This window comes from Adiantum capillus-veneris, chromosome 19 (assembly GCF_014529385.1).
Source record: "Adiantum capillus-veneris isolate H3 chromosome 19, ASM1452938v2, whole genome shotgun sequence".
Taxonomy (NCBI): Eukaryota; Viridiplantae; Streptophyta; class Polypodiopsida; order Polypodiales; family Pteridaceae; genus Adiantum; species Adiantum capillus-veneris.
The window spans coordinates 42,953,352-42,969,638 of record NC_140949.1 but is presented as its reverse complement, the minus strand read 5'-3'; positions in this window follow the sequence as shown (position 1 = coordinate 42,969,638).

The window sequence follows — 16,287 nt, the reverse complement described above, 5'->3', positions numbered from 1 at the left end:
TGATAATCGTGGTTCTTGCTAAATCTACAATAAGATAGGAGTGAGATTAGACACCCGTCCCACATTTGGCGCTGCTCCTGGGGATCGAAGAGACCTAAAATAGGAAAAAACATGAGCGTCTTGTGAAGTATCCTTTAACTTCCTCTAGGATCTCCTAGAGTAGAAACTTTCTTTTAGAAATCGCATAGCTTAATATTGTCGTCTTTTGTTGTGTAGAGGTAGCTTGGAGGTAAGCTGTACTTGCCGAGTGCCTTTACGATTGTAAGATTGTAGAACTAGATTAGTATTTTTGGATGATTGATAGACGAGACAAGTCTTAAGATCAATGCTCAAAAAACCATAAAAAATAAGAAAACGAGTGTTTGTGGGCACTTTCCACAACCCCATTGCATGAGAACCTAGGAGTAGGGTAAGTAGGATCCGAGGTGGATTTTAGAACATTGCTCTCTCCGAAAGAATCATTGTGAGTTGTTATTTGAAGTTATAGAATTTCAGGTCTACGGCTAGAAATAGCACGAAAAGACTCCAAACCACTCAATCCGGTTGGAGAATATGCTTAAAAGTTGTATGAACCAGTGGGTAAGCTCAAGGACACACTGAGGTAAAAATTTCAAGAGTTTCCAAAAACTCATATTATTTACTTTTTCTTGATATTTTAGGCCAAATTAAGTTTTGACTTGATTTATAGGCTTAAAATAGCTCCTGAAAAGACTGTCCATTGAAAAAATGCAAAAAAATGTTCATTTTGGGCATAAAGTAAATAATCGGGATTATTTACTTTCAGCTCAAATTTGACCAAGGTTGATGCCAGTGATTCATTGCATGTGTACAAACAACTTTTCTAAAGGCACATAGGATTTGGATCACCAAACTGACAAAAAGCTAGGTAAAAACTAAAGTTTGTACTGACTTTCGGGAACTTGAGTATAAATTAGGAAAAAAATTGTCCAAACTCAATGAAATTTCATTCATATGCTTACATTGATGTGATAGACATGTGTATATGCTCACTTGACCAAAAAGATGCAAAAATTTGCTAGATGTAAATAATCGTGATTATATATATCTGTCCCATTTTTCAACTTTTTGGACCAAGTTATCATACCACTAGCTTTACCATGTTGTAATAAGCCCACAAACCAAATTTGGTAAGATTTGGATCATTGGATTGGAAATTGTGACCAAATTTGTAAAGTCAGACTGCGGATAGAAAACTGATGACCATTTGACCAAAAATTGTCCAAACTTGATGAAACTTGGCTAGAGACCTTACTTTGAAGTGCTTAACAGATCTGTATCAAGGTTGGGACAAAGACTTGCAAAAAGTTAGCTAGAGTAAATAATCGTGATTATTTACATTTGCTTCAAAAATTGACAATCTTGCATATTTGAGCATACCACAAGGTCAAGCATATCAAGTAGACCACACAAATCAATTTTGGTGAAATTTGGATCACAAAAGTGAGACTTAAGCCAGATTCTTGAAATCAGAGTCTGCGGATACGAAACAGTTGATAAACTTGAACAGATTTTGTCCAAACTTAGTGAAACTTGTCCAAGGACCTTAATAGGTTGTATACTTGGCAAACCAAGCCAAAAAGTGTAAAAATTTGACAAAAGTAAATAATCCCGATTATTTACTACTGCTACAAAGAGATACCATCTTTGACTTTTGAACTTGTACAGTGTTAGACCAGCATAATACAAAGCCACTGGGCAATTTTTAGGTTCAATCGGATCCAAATTGATACATGTTCACTCAGTTTTCAGGTTGCAGATTAATCCTTTGATTTTTTGCCAAAGTCGAATCTGAAAGTCAATTGTTGACTCCCATAGCTCGAGTTGAAGTGATACACAGAGACCAATCACAATAGTTGGAAAAAATTACACAGTCTTTGTGAAAGAATAGCTAACTTGATCAAAATTGATACAGGAATCAGGTTGCAGACAAGGAATCGGCAATTTGACAGAAGTTGCAATCAAGTCAAGTGGAAATTGATAACAAGTCAATCCAAAGGTAAGTACTCTATCTAGGGCTTCACAAGTTTGTACGAACCTTAGATCTGGTCGGGTACTAGGAAATCAAGGCATATTTGGAGAAACCTCCAGTAGAGTATCCACCGAAGAAAGTGTGAATCAAGGTAATTCCTTGCACACTATCCTTGAAGAAGTCTCAGACACTTTTTCAAATTCAACATTTGAAATGTCATCCATTCGACTCACTCGAAAACCGGAACGACAATGCGGTACAAGCATATACTCTCATTTTATAAGACTAATTGCCATGGAGCTCAGGTTTACCAGGATTCTAACAAAGAGTATGCTATTCACATTGATGACCATGGTATTGAGTTCAAAGAAGAGATCGGGGCAGACAAACAAGGAAAAATGTACATGGATAGAAATGGAACTCAGTATTTACAGGTTGAAAACCTTGACGTGATAGACAAATGGGGGTTAGAAGTGAACACCATTATTCCAGATATGGTAGCTAAAGAAAGACCACCAAACTTAGAATTCGAGGGATATGATCAAGTTGATTTGAAGCCTTTGAAATGGTTTATTACGGATAATCCTAGGATCGGAGTCTATTGTTGTGAGGATAGAAATGTAAAAGATCTTCTGTGGACTTCGCATGCCAATTCGGGACCACTAACACCCATGAAAATCATCTATATCTTCAAGATCAAGGATAAGGGATCAGCAGGCCTACCAACCTACCTGTTTAGGGATTGTTATAACAACAACTTTGTTATGATGACTCTTGAGGAGGTGTAACAAACCAAATACCAAGGGTATTCCATAAGGGATTGGATATTGGGCCAAGGACTAGAAACCATTCCAAGACATGAAAACCGCGAGAGATCTTCTAAGAGTAATGTTAAGAAACTAGAAACCACCTCATCACGTAGAAAACCGGGTGACACTAAAGCCAGTCCAGAGCTACATGAGTCACTATTTCCAACAGACTGGTTTGAAGGACTCGGAACAGGACCAACTGCTAGGAGACCGGGAGTTGAACCAAATACACGTGTCAGACCAGCTCATTTTCAAAACTGGGTCAGCAAATACAGTGGATCAAGGGATCCATACGACCACTCAGCAAGCTTTAAGCAAGTGCTAAGAGCAAAACGCATATTCAATTTCCATACTCAATTTGAGGGGTTTGGAATGACATTAAAAGGAAAAGCATTGACATGGTTCCAAAACATTCCACCAATGTCAATCATGGACTTGAACACATTAGCTCAAGGATTTGTAGCTGCTTGTTCCAAAATGGGGATCAAACACAATACGGTAGCTCAAATCTACAGCTTCAAACAAAAACATGGTGAGTCTGTTAGGAATTGTGCAACTCAAATGAAACAATACATCGCCAGATGCCCAGAGCTAGAGATACCTGCAGAAGAACGACTAGTATCATTGTTTCTAGAGAGACTGCTAAACAAAGAACTTCATGCTATACTATATAACAAGAAGCATACAACCCTAGAAGCATGTGTGTCAGATGCTATTGACTTAGGAGACAATTGTGATATTTTCAATGAATAAAATGTCCCTAAGGATAATCAAAGTGAGAAAACAACATCCACTAAATCAGCACAAGTAGGAACGGCTACTACAGCACTACTTTCTGCCATAGAAGACATGCTCAAAAGGATAAATAGCATGATGAACAACATGCAAAAAGCACCTAGAATGGGACCAGGACAAGGGATACCTCAACAGGGACAACCAATTAGGCCACAAAAATGGTGTGCAATGGATAGTAAATGGACCAACATGAAACCAACAAGTGCTACTTTCGATCAAAGTATGATGGGAATGTTCAGTATGTGCCTATGAGGCCACAAGGACAACCCATGTATCGATATTAACCTAATATCGCCCAAGCTCAAACACCACTGATGGGTACGGAAAGAACTCAACCTGTGTTGGGGCAATAACCTCCGTATCCAAGTCATAATGCAGTACCTGTAAAGTACATGCATCCCGAGGGGGTCATAGATGAACAAGCACTTGTGCATGTTACACCCTATGTGAGCCTAGTCCATCTACAGTAATGGTAGAAGGAGATTGGTATAATTCACACCCACCACCAATGGAAGAACCTATGAATTATGCTCCATCAGAGCTTGCACCAATGTATTATGTAGCTAATCAAGGTGTTAGACCTCCTATGGTAAGACTGGAAACTGTCATAATTGTGGTGTAGATGATCATTGTAAAAATGAATGCCTAGAGCCTGACAAAAACCTCAAAGCCAGTTGAAGCTTATTGCATACAATGTTGCAAAAAGGGAGGACATTTCCCCGAAGATTGTCCTAAAAATCCTTTAAACAAGGGTAAAACAATAGTAAACGTAGTCCAAGTGATACCTAGTAGCTCATTCAAGAGTGAACCGATTGTTCCAATCAAGGTAAGCACTAGAGCCCAGGCTAAGAAAAAGAAACATAACTCTTCTGATGATTCAGAGTATACAAAATTTACTCTCAAAAGACCAAAAGAAGCAGAAGCAAAAGGTATGAGATGAGAAAATAAAAACAATGGGCTGAAATCGAGGAGAAAGCAAAACAACTATTCCAGGAAAAGGTGAAAGAAACTAGAATCAAAGTCAAAGAAACAACCGTGAAATCTGGAGGATCAATTTTGGTTGATAAAATTTTTGAGCCTATTAATGCAGCCTTGGAAGCCTACCAAGCAGGACTTAAAGCAGGCCAAAACACGGAAAACAAATGGAAAGACTATCCTTCTCCAGACATGGAAGTAGCTAAGCTTGAAGCTTATCAAAAGTTGGTAAGAATCACGCAAGAAATGCTGGAAAAACAAAAACCCAAGCTCGCAAGTATGACAAAGCCTAAAGAGCTTGTGGTAAGAGCCAATAAAGAAAAATCCAAAGTGGTGGTAAAACCCCACCTTGAAACAAAAGAGCCAGAATTTATAGTGCCGGACAGCGAAGATGTCTTATACGGAATTCCATTCGTAGAGGAAGACTGGCCAGGACACTTATGGGAAAAAGTTAGAGAGATCAATGATGGGAGCCTAACTCTAAAATCAGCTTCTATAGAGGAAGTTTGATTACACAATCTACCTCCTGAAATGGATATGGATGTACAATCCTTGTATGGGGATTGCGGATCGGAAGCTTCAGGAATGTCAAAACCATTGACCTTGAAAACATTACCCTCTTACTTGGGAGATAACGAAGATGAATCTAGAGTCTGTAAGACCACTCAAGTAAAAAGAGTGGAACAAACCCTAGAAGTAGACAGCTTTCATTCAATCAGGTCTACACCCATCCAATGCACTCTTACTTTGGGAGAGCTGTTAAAAATCAGACCATATTTATGGAATGATCTACATAAAACTCTAGAGAAAGTGGGGATAACGGGGCTAATCATAAAAATTTTGGGGAGAAATTTGAAACACGAATGGAAAACAAAGAGATTTGATATGTTATAATGAACAAAGTTAGATAATACTACGAAGGGGAAGAAGGAAACACAACCCTTCCAGTGAAATATAATGACATAGAAACCATGGCAATACTGGATAGTGGGGTAGGCATAGCCATCGCCACGAAAGCAGTATGGGAATCCTTGGCTGATGGACACATTGAAAGACCCTTAAGAGTGCTTGAAAAAGTGATAGTTAATTCTTGTGGGATTGAATATCAACACAGTTTTTCCATAATAGACTTTGGGAAGAAACTCAATTACGAAATCATATTGGGAAGACCTTTCATGCGACAGGTACAGCTCATCCAAGATTGGGGAACCAATTACCTGTACTTGAAGCAAGTGGGATCGATAACAAGGGTTAATCTAAAAGGTCACACTTATAGAGATGTCAATAAAACGCCCATACAAGAGTTCAATTCAGTCTCTTCGGCTGAAACTAAGCTTCCATCTTGGTTGAACAAAGATGCTCCTATTTGGATGTGCGGAGCTTAAAACGAGAAGAATGTATCTTAGAAAGGGATTGCACATACGAAGCATATGTACCTGAACCCTTTCCAGAGCATTTGTTTGAGCCATTTGAGTGGACTTAAATTTTAGCGACAATGGATGTATGTGTGAATACGTCTATGTCTACTCAATTTTGCAATGAGGACGGCTATGACATAATTATCATACAAATGACCTCAACCCTTCACATTGAAAATGAAATTCAGGAAACCAAGGACTTGATGAAAGCTCAGCAAATCTTTTCAGACCTCTACTACGATGCAACAGATGAGTTAGAAGAACATTCAGCTACCTCAGATGATACGGGGTCGAAAAAAGAACATGTGAGAGCTAAGCTACTCATAAAAGGAGGGGAGGAAATTTTTTTTGACTTTCCTAACCAAAAATCGGGAAGACAGAAATGGTATAGACGAAAAAGAGACACCAAAAACGTGAAAGCTAGACATATGCCATCAATCTCTAGTAGAACACAGTTCCTGATGCAGATAGATGCACATGATTGTATCAAGGACAAAATTATTGATAGATATTCTTCAAACAAAAAACCAGAAATGTCAAAAACATCAAGAAAAACGAGAAAAAAAATTCAAGCAAAACCTAAAAAACAGGACAAGGATTTAACCATGACAAGAGTTGAGCGAAAAAAAGAAGTATCAAGAGTTGAAAAAATCTCTAAAGGAGATATATACGACCGAAATGGAAACCACAGAAGAGGATGGTAAAGATATAATGAGTGTTCCATCCCATTACAAGAAATATACTCTCCAAGATCGAAAGATCATAGTCGAACAACCTGTTAGGGAATTACAAAAACAGGGCGAGTCCTACGAAGGCCTGAAAACGCAAAACAAATATAGATTTGACTGAACCAAGAGAAGAGCCTAGGCCGACCTACATTGCAAATGATCTAACAGAAGAAGAAGAAGAGCTTTTGTAAAGCTTACGGAAAGAATACCAAGATATATTTGCTTGGTCTTATAAGGATCTCAAGCGTGTTGATCCATAAATCTGTCAACATACCATGCCCATGAGAGATGATGCAAAACCAAGTAGAAAAAGGCCATACACATATAATGAAACATTTGCCAGGAAGATTAAAAAAGAGATTGGGTATCTCCAATTGTGGTAGTACCCAAGAAAAATGGAAAATTATGAGTGTGTCTCAATCTGAAAAAAGTGAATGTAGCTACCATTAGAGGCAACTTTCCTCTTCCAATGACTGAGCATGTTTTAGAACAAGTTGAAGGTAAAGAAGCTTACAGCTTTTTAGATGGCTTTTTGGGATACAATCAACTTTTGGTTGACCCAAAAGATCAGCATAAAACTGCTTTTGCAATGAAAAGGGGTATTTTTGCCTTTCAGGTTATGCCTTTTGGGTTAACTAATGCTCCTGCCACCTTTCAAAGATTGATGAGCCATGCTTTGAAAGAATATCTTAGGAAATGCTTGGAAGTATATATTGATGATCTATGCGTACATTCATCAATCCGGGCTGATCATTTTGAACACCTCAAAAAGGTATTCAAAAAATGTAGACTTTATAGGATTTGTTTAAATCCTAAAAAGTGCACATTCATGGGTAGACAAGGAAAAATTCTTGGACGTATAGTGTCTAAAAATGGCATAGCTACTGATATGGACAAAATTCATGTTATTGCTAATTTGCCTAGACTGACAACAGTCAAGGGGGTTCAAGTCTTCATGGGGCATTGTGGATATTACAGACGGTTCATTTACATGTACGCTATAATTTCAAAACCCATGTATAGCTTGATTACACACTTTGAGTGGACTGAGGCATGTGAAGAATCCTTCATGAAGCTTAAGCAAGCTCTCACCTCAGCTCCAATATTGAAAGCACCATATTGGAATAAGATATTCTACATACATGTAGATGCTTCCAATTTTGCCATTGGGTGTATACTAGCTCTACTAGGAGACAAAAAATTTGATTTTCCTATTTTATATGCTAGACGACAGTTGAACATGGCGGAAAAGAATTATACCACCACCGAAAGGGAAGGATTAGGGATGATCTATGCCGTAAAAAAGTATAGGCATCACCTATCAGCAAACAAATTTGTGTTCTTTGTGGACCAACAAGCCTTATTGTACTTGGTCAACAAGCCATGCATCACAGGAAGAATAGTGAGATGGTTCATCATTCTTTTGGAATTTGATTTCACTGTGGTTGTAAAAAGGGCTGTCAAGGATTGTTTCAGGAGAATCACCTAAAGGAGTAGACGATGATCTACCAAATGCCTATTTGTTCTTTGTGGAAATGATACCTTGATGGTTGGAAAATATGGTATCCTTGATGACCATAGCTCAAGTGGATTTGCAAATACCACTTCCTATTACAATCGGATTAATTGAGCAATCGGCTATGTATCAATTACTAGCTGGTAGGCTATACAAAAGAAATTGGGATGGAATATTTCTCTTATGCATTAATCCTGAAGACAAAAACGAATACCTAAGTCAAGCACATATTACCATAGTAGGACTTCACTTTGCAGAAGATCAAATTTGCTATGCGACGAATTTTGAGACTTGGACTATTTTGGCCAACTATGAGGAGTGATGTTCGCTCTTTTGTAAAGGATTTTCCTCAATGTCAAAAACAAACACCCATACCTCATGTAACATTGTTCCAAAGCTTGCATGTTCCTAAGTGGAGTAACTATCTAGTTACTTACTTATCGAGCCGAACATTTCCTAACGATATGAGTAAACACCGTCAAAGAGCAATTAAATGTAAGCAAGAGATTATGCTCTTATTATAAACCAATTGTATTGGAGAGGTAAAGATCAACACTTGCGTCTTTGTGCAAAGGAAGACGAGTATATTCGAATAATAGAACAAGCACATGCTCGATTAGCGGGAGGTCACTTTTCTAGTGAGACCACTGCAAGAGAAATCTTAATGGCAGGCATATGGTGGCCAACACTTTTTGCAGATGCCAAAGAATATGTTCAAAGGTGTGATTCTTGTCAAACGAACAAAAATACCAACACGTGTAGATAGCATGCCCTTAAAACCAATGATGGCGGCTAGAGCTTTCGCAAAATGGAGTATAGACTTTGTTGGGCCAATACAGCCACCTGCTTTTAAAACCCAATCTCAATATATCATTGTAGCTATGGACTATTTGACCAAGTGGGCCGAGGCTAAAGCAACTCAAAAGAATGATGCCAGAACCACTACCGCATTCTTATATGAGTATGTATTCACAAGATATGGACTGCCAATAGAAATTGTCAGTGATAGGGGAACTCATTTCCTCAATGAGGTAATCGAGTATCTGCTCAATGAATTTATGGTCATCCATAACAAATCAACTCCCTATCACCCATAAGCAACAGACAAGCTGAGCATACGAATAAAATTCCTAGCTCGGTATTGACTAAAGTGGTTAGTTCAGGAAGGAAAGACTCGGAAATGAACCTCCATGCAGCTCTATGGGCTTATCGAGTTTCATTCAAAACAGCTTTAAATGCTACACCCTTTAACCTTGTTTATGGTCTTGATGCCCAATAGAGTTTCTATTGCCGACACTAAGGGTAGCTAAGGATCTTAAGTGGACTGGACATGAATTGTTAGAAAGACTTGAAGATTTAGAAATGCTAGATGAGCAAAGGCTAACTATTGTAGCTCACATCTATGCACAAAAACGAAAACAAAAATAGATTTTTGATTCCCATCTAATCACAAAAATCTTCAAAAAAGGGGACTTAGTTCTAATCTATTCCCTTAAGCAACACATTCCCAAGTTTAAAAAAAGAGGAAACGGACCGTTTATCATTGAAGATGTATCTCTAAGTGGAGCAGTTAAGTTGTCCACCCTAGATGGTGAACCAATGGCTAATTGGATTAGTGGATGTCGTTTAAAGAAGTACAATTTTCCACTAACCAATGAATTGCTAGAAAGAATGCATGCAGCTAAGCAAAGGAAGATAAAACGGCAGCAGGTTATTGATGAAGCCCAAGAAGAAGCTCGGCTTCAGGTACATAAAAGGAAAGCTGCTCTCAAGGATCAAGAAATACCTATTCCCATCAACACCCTGGAAATAGATGACCAACAATGGGAATGGTTGAAAGATGCAGTGTCAACAGATGATGAATAATTAGATGGAATGGACCTTCTTATCAAAGTATAGTTGAACAATCATAGCATGAATGCATTGGTTGACACAGGAGCTCGAGTAAATGCAGTCAGTTATTCCACATACAAGAAAGCAACAAGTCAGTCATTGACAACAGGAATAGTGACTATCAAAGGATGCAACAAGAACCCAACACCGACATTGGGAGTAGTCAACTTAAATGTGATAGTACATGGATGTTCATGTCCTCATTACTTTGTATGCTTACCAGATGAACACATGAATGAGACGATGATTCTTGAAATACCATGGATGCGTACATACAAAGTAGTACCAGATTGGGATAGAAATCAGCTGAAGCTATCACCTAAAGGCGGCCTAACTCATTGTTTCAATTGCACCAAGCAAGGAGGAATGGAAAGGATCTTACCAGTAGAGCAAACGACAAAGCAATCAATCTTCTCCATCATATCGACATGCAAATGTTACAAGTAGCATGCAAGGAGTCAGGCAAATTTGGGTGCAACTTAAGTACAAGACGATTCAAATCTGGGTGCCCAAAACATCACTGACAGTACCAAAGGAGGTTCCAAGGTTCAAAATACAGATATAATCATCTCCAAGCAAGGAACCTAAGATGAAATGGATTTGGAAGAAAAAGGAGCACTCATCTTCTCCGCAAATTGTAAAACTAATCAAGCAATGGAGAGTTAAGTCTTAGAAGACTCCATCACCCATTCTGCACCAAGCAAACCAAGCTATCAATGGCGGGAAAAAGCTCGAGAACAACCATTGTTGATACCAAAATCTCAGGAAATCAGCGCGCTAAACCATCTTGATGGTACAATCAAGCAGAGAGCACACAAGCTACAAGATTTGCTCTTTGGAAGACAGCATCAGAAAGCCTCCACATCAGAAACCCTTGAGTTAATTACTCAAGACCCAACTCTTGCACAACATATTGGTTTGAACTGCATTGATCTTCAGAGCATGGTACAGCCAACCAAGGCTATGTATAGACACGAGTGTTTAACCCATGCACACAGTCGTCCCGGAGTATGCCATCTAGGAGGGGTGGAAGGGAACTAAGTAATTAAGGACAATGTTTGAAAAGGGAGAAAAAAGTTTGAGGTTAACGTGTGATTTTTTGCAAAATTACCTAATAATGTCCTTATAATTCATCAATAGGGAAAAATTTAACTAATAATATCTTCCCGATGAGTGTAAATAGTGTATATACTATCAAAAAATCATCCAAAAAATAGTTCTTTTTGGTTATTTTTCATCATTTTTCTTGATATTGAGACTTAAAAATGAAAAAATCCAAGAAAAAACAATAAAGTTGTGTTTTTCAATGGATTTTCTTCATTATTGGATTTTCACTTTGCTTTCTTAGCGTATTTTGTTATTTTCTTTGATTTTTCCAATAAACAGGTCAAAAATTAATAAAAATAGCAAAGGAGCTCTGATGGACGAACTGAAGACACGGTGGTGATCAGAAAGACAAGGCGGACAAGCACAAAAAATTTCAATCAAATCGACAGATGGAAGCGAAAAGCCTAAATTAGGCGATCGGACCTACTTTTGCAGAATTCTTGTAGAATGAGTTACAGGAATCCGATTGGGAAAATTTTTGAGCCTAACATAGATTTCACTGCCTAGTAGGACTAATGGGGAAATTTGGGGAAAATGGTTCCAGAAGTCCGGGTATAGATACCCAAGGTAGGCTAAAATCACCTCATTTCTACTTGTTGCCTTTGGAGAGAGAGCCTTTCAACCCTCTTCGCGCGTATTTTTCGGAGTCCACAGTCACCTGTTTTCAACACCGTCTCATACGAGACATGAGGGGTATGTTCTATACTTATCAATGATCCATTTTGTACAGCCGGTAGCTAGTCTAAACCCTTGGAAAAAACCCAAGAATCCGAGCAGTGCACAAAGACCTACGACCAAAAATCAACCATAGCGGCCTGTCAGCTGAACCAAATCGGATGAGATTTGAACCGTAGCATGCCCCAACATAATAGAACACTTCTATATCAGCAGTTGACCATTCGGCAAGGGTCGAAGGGGTCCCGAGTAGAAAGGCTAGGTTTTTGGTTGATGCCAGAATTCGGTTCTGACTCCACAGACAACTTGCATACGAGGTCTATATACAATGTATATGATTGGTTTCAATCAAGCCAACCCTCGAAAGGCAGAAAATGGCTCAAAGGCTATAAAGTGTCAAATTGGAAATATGAGGTCAAATTGACTCAAAATGGGCCAAAATTTAATAAGTGTTGCGGACGAGTCCATAGCCTCAAAAGTGACTAACCAACACTACAGGCCATGTAGTCACAAAAATCGGTGATTTCAGAGTCGACAAAGCATGAAGTTATGCCAACAAGACCAAATTTTACCAAATTCAATTTAGGACTTATTTTAGGTGTAAAGAATGTGTTTAGGTCAAAATTTCCAAGTTTTGCAAGAAAATGTTGACTGTTGTAAATAATCACGATTATTTACTTTTGCAATATTTTGGCTTGACAATTGTATCATCACCTCACCTATCACTTGTACACACCTTTTATATGCCAAATTTCAAGTATGAGCCAAAATGATCAATTATAACTTGGAAAATTACCAAAAAAACGGAAAGAAGTTCTTGCAAGCCAAATTATGAGTTATGAGCCACATTTTTTTATCCAAATCACCTCATATCACATACTCAGGGTCTACACCATGCCTAGAACCAAGTTGCACCAAAAAATGTTTATTTTGATGAAAAAGTTAATGATCACAATTATTTATTTTTTTGCCAAAATGGGGGAAATTTACAACTTTGCCATCATAGGACCAAAGTACATGATGTCCTAAGCCACTGGCCAAGTTTGAACAAATTTGGAGCTCAAAATCTCAAAATTCCCTTACATCTACTGTTTCAAAGACCTAAAGCCTAAATCTGGCACCATTTTCATCCTGTGCACCCAAATGAGCCCATATTTCACTCAGAGTATCTATTTGGTATATACTTCAAGCCTATAATGTCAAATTTGCTAAAGGTTGAAAAAATTACTCAGCTATAAATAATCGCGATTATTTACTTTTGTTGCAATTTTCTGTTTTGACTTCATAAATTTGACCTTTACATGTTTTTATGCATGTTCAAAAATTGAAATGAAGCAAAATGGACTCAATTTGTCAGCAATTCAGACTGAAGGACATTTCAGAGAAGAATCTATGAGATTTGCTAATTTTGACACTCTATTCCCTTAACAGGAGCCATGCAAGCTGCAGAGAAGGCCAAGAAAAGGGTCTCGCAAAAGGAGAAGCTGCAAGAGCTACCACCATACCAACTGGACCCCAGTTCAATCAAAACTGCCAAAGCGACCTATCTATCAAGAGAATAGTTGGAGGAGAAGAACACCACAATGTTCACGGGTAGATTCAAAAGCAAAGAAGAACATCAGGTAGAACTGCAACTTCTACCAAAAGAAGTCTATGATGTTGTTGCAAAGCCCGATACAAAAGAAGCCAACCGAAGGCTGGGGCTCAGAGAATTTTACGAATTCGAACAAGAGCCATGTGGAGTGGATTTCCAAAAAGCTTATGAACTCTTGTCCACAATCAAAGAAGATGGGACAACCTAGATCTTTGACCAGCAAGGGTACAAGGTAGAAGTGGTGATTACAAAAGAGATAGTCACTGAAGCTCTTAAACTACCAACAGATGGAATGCCAATGAGGGCAAGAGATAGAAAAACGGCCGGAACCTTCACCAAGGAAACAACTGTTGCAACATTTGACGATCTTATCCAAAAACAAGTGGAGGAACCAGCAAGATTATACCACCAACACTCCCACTTCCTCGCAAAGAGACCGCCAAGGCACACGACACCAAATCATGCAGTTGCGAACACTTTTACACAAGTTCTAAAGTCAAAAACCAGGAAACCAATCAACCACGCGCAGCACGTGTTGTCCACACTGAAAGGGACAAAGAAAGAGGGTAAAATAACATATCTGGGAGCGCCATAGGTTCTCACAAGAATTTCCTACCATGCTATTGGCATGGCAGACAACTTGCCACCTACCCCAGATCAGAACACTTGGATCATGTCTGCACAACCTTCCGCTCGAGCCACAAGAGCTACCAAGAGAACATACAAATCTGATGACGAATCTGTCGAGAGCTCCCCAGAACGGCATAGCAGTGAAAGTTTCGACAATGAGAAAGAAGAGCACATATTGAGGAAATGAAAAGAAAAGCAGTGGCAGCACATCAAGAGGAGCCACAACAAAAGCAAGTGAGATTTGAGAGAAAAAAGCACTCCTATGAACACAGCCGCCAAGCTCAAGGCAAGGACCCTGCAAAGTGGGTACCCATTGAACTGAAAGGACCAAGAACAAAGCACCATCCTAGGAAAGAGGACAAAGATCCCATAGAGTTATTGGAAAAATGTATCAGGAGGTAGAAGCATTGAAGCTGAAAGAAGCCTAAGAAGCAGAACGAAAAGCTAAAGAGGGGGCGGAGTAGCAAAAACAGGCAGAAGAAGCAACCACACAAGGAGAAGCCCAACATGAACAAGGTGACATGTCTCCTCGACCTTCTTCACCTACCACAGAACAGCATGATCACCCCATGCCAAGCCCACCACCATTACCAACAGATAGAACCACAGAAGCTGAGCCTACAAAAGAAAAGGAGCCTGAACAGAAAGCAGACACTACATAGGAGCAAGCCAAAGCACAAGAACCAGAGCGGGAAAGGGCAGTGAGTCCTGGACCAGAGGATACCACAAGGTTTGAGCAAACAAAATAACAGCAAACAAAGGAAACCCCTTCTACCTCAACACAGCACGAAACGGTCAAGGCATCCACGAAGCCTCAAGATGACAAAGCAGAAGAGGCCCACAACCATGGCCTCCAACCATAGCCTCAAGGACAAGAACAACCAGGCGCCATGACGCCGCCAAGAGAATCACAAGAGACTGTCGAGATGTCTTGGCAGCTCACAAGAAATGAGGATTTGCAATCTAATGATGAGGTAATCGTGCAAGTCAATGAATATGCAAGGCAAATGAAGGATATGACGGAAAGACTCCGAACAGCAGCACTCAGCATAAGCACAAAGGCTAAAGAACTGGAGATGGTGATTGATGCTCTCCAAGGAGAGTTAGAAGACAGATTAAATGTCATCACCAATCTACAAAAACAAGTGCAGGAATTGAAAGCTGAAGCTGAACAACACTAGCTAGCACGAGAAAAATAGCAAAAGGAGATGGAGGAGTTAGGTGAACTTCTTACAAAGTTGACAGATGCTTGCAAAGCCAAAGATGACCAACTGACAGAGGTTGCCAACGAACTTCTAACTACAAATCTGTCAAGTCAGAATATTCAAGTGCAGTTAGCTGTAGCGAATGCCTCCGTGCAATATTCAGAACAACGGATCAATGATCAGGAAACTTTTTTGTGACAAATATGAGAAAATCCTGTAGTAGCCTCGATCAAAGGGATAGATGAAGTTTACAAAGCACTAGAGAGAAAGAACAAATACCTCCAGTTGGAGCTAAAACTAGAACAGCCTCAGCTCAGAGACCTGTCTTTAATGTGGGTGCAACGAGAAGAAGAGCTGCAAAAAGAAATAGTCGAGCTTAAAAGAATCAACCAACTGCTGAGAGATGGATGGCAAGAAAAGCATGAAGAAGCCGAAACTTCAGAACAAACACAGATAGATATTCCCTCGGTTTCTTCCGATGAGATGAAACACAGCCAGCAGAAGGGCTAGGTGGTGAAGAGGATTTTAGAGTACCATTAACCGAAGCAGATGAAGTGCTCATGGTCCAGTTGTCAAAAGCCGAGGAAGATGCACTCAAAGAAAAGATTACCCATGAGACAGGTGATCAGTGGATAGCAACGATGGATTGGGAGTTGAGAGTTCTTCACTCTGTCAATGTTACTCAACTCACTCCCAATCAAATCAATGGGCAATGGCATCATCAATCCCTACCATATCCTTTGATAAAGGTGGAGTTGCTCCAAGTCAAAGAGAGGCTTTACAAAGACATGCAAGTAGAAGGCGTAGATGAAGACCACCCCAAGTGGAGGGCTGGTTGAACAAGAATCCAAGATCCCCGATTCTGTTCACAAGAGCACCTACGACACTTCAAAAGGATCCCACTGTTTGTCATGTACCAAGTGTAAGGACTTGGCAAGCACATGATGCAATA